Genomic DNA, 2,328 nt, shown 5'->3' with positions numbered 1-2,328 from the left:
CTCTGAAAGTCTCCCCTGAGAACTTTATCAATGATTGTAAATCACAGAGAGAATGATTCAACCCCATCCTATTTATGAAGCCCTCATTATAAAAGGTGCTACACTTTGTCAGAAAAGGAAAAGTAAAGTGAATCAAAGTATAATAAAACACCTAAGTTTAAAGTTAAAAATCCTGCATTTCCTAAGATTATTTTGTATTAATCACAGTGAAGTCATCTTGGACCTCCTCAAAGAGAGATAAGATCCAACTATACCCATAGCCTTTAAGTCCAATTTCTTCAATTATATTCTAACCTTTAATTATATTAAGAGAAGTAAAATTCTTAAGAATGAAAAGTGTTGTATCTTTCCTTTTAGGATCATATTTAATTTGATTGTCTTGAGTAATGTTTTATTTTGGTTTTGTTTTTTATCAGTACCCTTTTCATTTACTTTTATTTATTTTTTCCCATGATTTTCTTTCTTTTCTTTTCTTCCTAATTCCTCATATATAAAAAATGACTAATATATAAACATGTTAAACGTAAATGTACATGTAAAATTTTCACTGGACTCCTTGTTGCTGAGGGGAGGGGGGTGAAAGAAAATTGTGTAACTTATAAAATTGCATGTGAATGAATGTTGGAAATTTTTCATAACACGTTATTGGAAAAATAAAATAAAATACCAATAAGAAAAAAAATTCACAACCCCCCCACATGCCGAGCCTAACAGAGGGATGTTTCTTTATAGTTCATCATGTTTGTATGTAAATTCCCTGGCAGATATGAATCCATCTTGGTCCTCATCTTCTTTGTGAAAGATGTCTTCCACCAAGTCATCATGGTGAGTTTCACTGACCACTGCCCCATGTTTTTCAAATTCCTTCTTCAAATAGACTTTAACCTCTTGTTTAGACAGTTTCCAGTCGTCATTGAGATCCATCTCTTGGAAGGACTCATGGGATCGGGGTCCATTTCGAATTTCCAGGAGATCGATGTTGAATATCAGTGTGCTCTCAGGGGGAATTTTACCTTTGCCCTCTTTTCCATAGGCCGGGGGGGGGGGGGGGGGGGGGGGGGGGGGATGGTGAGTCTCCTCTTCTCCCCTGCACACATGTCCTTCAGGCCTCGGTCCCAGCCTCTGAGGGCCTCCAGGATGCCCAGGGTGAACCAGCTGGGCTGCCCGTTGTTGTGCTTGTGGGGCCGTGGAGCTGCAGGTAGCCCTCGTAGTGCAGCAGCAGCAGGTCCCCGCCCTTGCTCCGGCGGCGGCACAGGAAGGGCTTGTGCAGCACCTCCCCGCGCACCTCGGGCTCGGGGATCAGCGCGCCCCGGCCCAGCGCCAGCAGGCCCGCCAGGAGGGCGGCCCCCAGCAGCGGCCCCATGCTGCCCGCCCCGCGCCTACACGCAGCGCGGCCCGGGCGGCTGCGGGCGGGGGCCGGGCCGTAGATGTGGCAGCTCCGCGCCGCCGCCGCTGCTCCAGGGGGTTAAACGGGGCCCGCCCGAGCCGGGCCGGGGGCGGCCTTCATTTACTTTTATATAAAACTCTTGAGTCCTGTATTTGGTGATTAAATTCTCAGATCGGTTCTGGTCTTTGTGTCAAGAAATTCTGGAAGTCCTCTATTTCATTGAATAAACATCATTTTCCCTGAAATCATGCTGAATTTTGCAAAGTAATACAATCTGGCTTGTAATCCCAGTTCATTTCCTTTGCTCTCTGATATATGTTATTTCAGGTCTCCCAATCCTTCAATGCTGAGGCTGATAGGTCTCCTTTGAGTCTGATTGTGTTTCCTTTATATTTGATTTTTTTTTTCTTTTTGTTGCTTGCAATTTTCCCTCCTTTATTTGAGAGTTCTGTAATTTAACTCTAACAACACTTAGAGTTTTAATCCTTGGATCTCTTTCTGGAGGAGTTCTGAGTATTTTTCAATCATTATATTGATTTCTTGTTTTAGCAGACTTGAACAGTTTTCCTTTTTAATTTCCTGTATGATGCTTTCCAGGTTCTTTTGTTGATATAGGCTTTCTGGTAGCCCATTCATTTGTAGTTTGTCTCTCTCCTGGATCTATTTTCCAAGTCATTCATTTTCCCCTAAAAAAGATACTTTAAATTTTCTTCCATATTTTTCAGCCTTTTTATGTTGTTTGGTGGAATCTTGTAGTCTTGTAGATTCATTGGATACTAGTTGTTTGATTCTAATTTTTATGGTTTTATTTCTTCAATTAGCTTTTGTGTTTTCTATTCCAGTTGGTTATTTTTACTTTTAACAGAGTTGATTTCTTTGGACAATTTTTCATAAATTTTGTTCATGATTCTCATTTCTTTTTTCATTTTTCTTCCTTTCTT

The 2,328-nt window shown here is 41.4% G+C and overlaps 1 pseudogene; it reads right to left on the bottom strand.

The window, feature by feature from the left end:
• Positions 1–726: 726 nt before the first annotated feature.
• Positions 727–1,363, bottom strand: LOC141489699 (peptidyl-prolyl cis-trans isomerase FKBP14 pseudogene; annotated as a pseudogene).
• Positions 1,364–2,328: the final 965 nt, after the last annotated feature.

Source organism: Macrotis lagotis, chromosome 5 (genome assembly GCF_037893015.1).
Source record: "Macrotis lagotis isolate mMagLag1 chromosome 5, bilby.v1.9.chrom.fasta, whole genome shotgun sequence".
Taxonomy (NCBI): Eukaryota; Metazoa; Chordata; class Mammalia; order Peramelemorphia; family Peramelidae; genus Macrotis; species Macrotis lagotis.
This window is presented reverse-complemented; position numbering and strand designations above follow the sequence as displayed.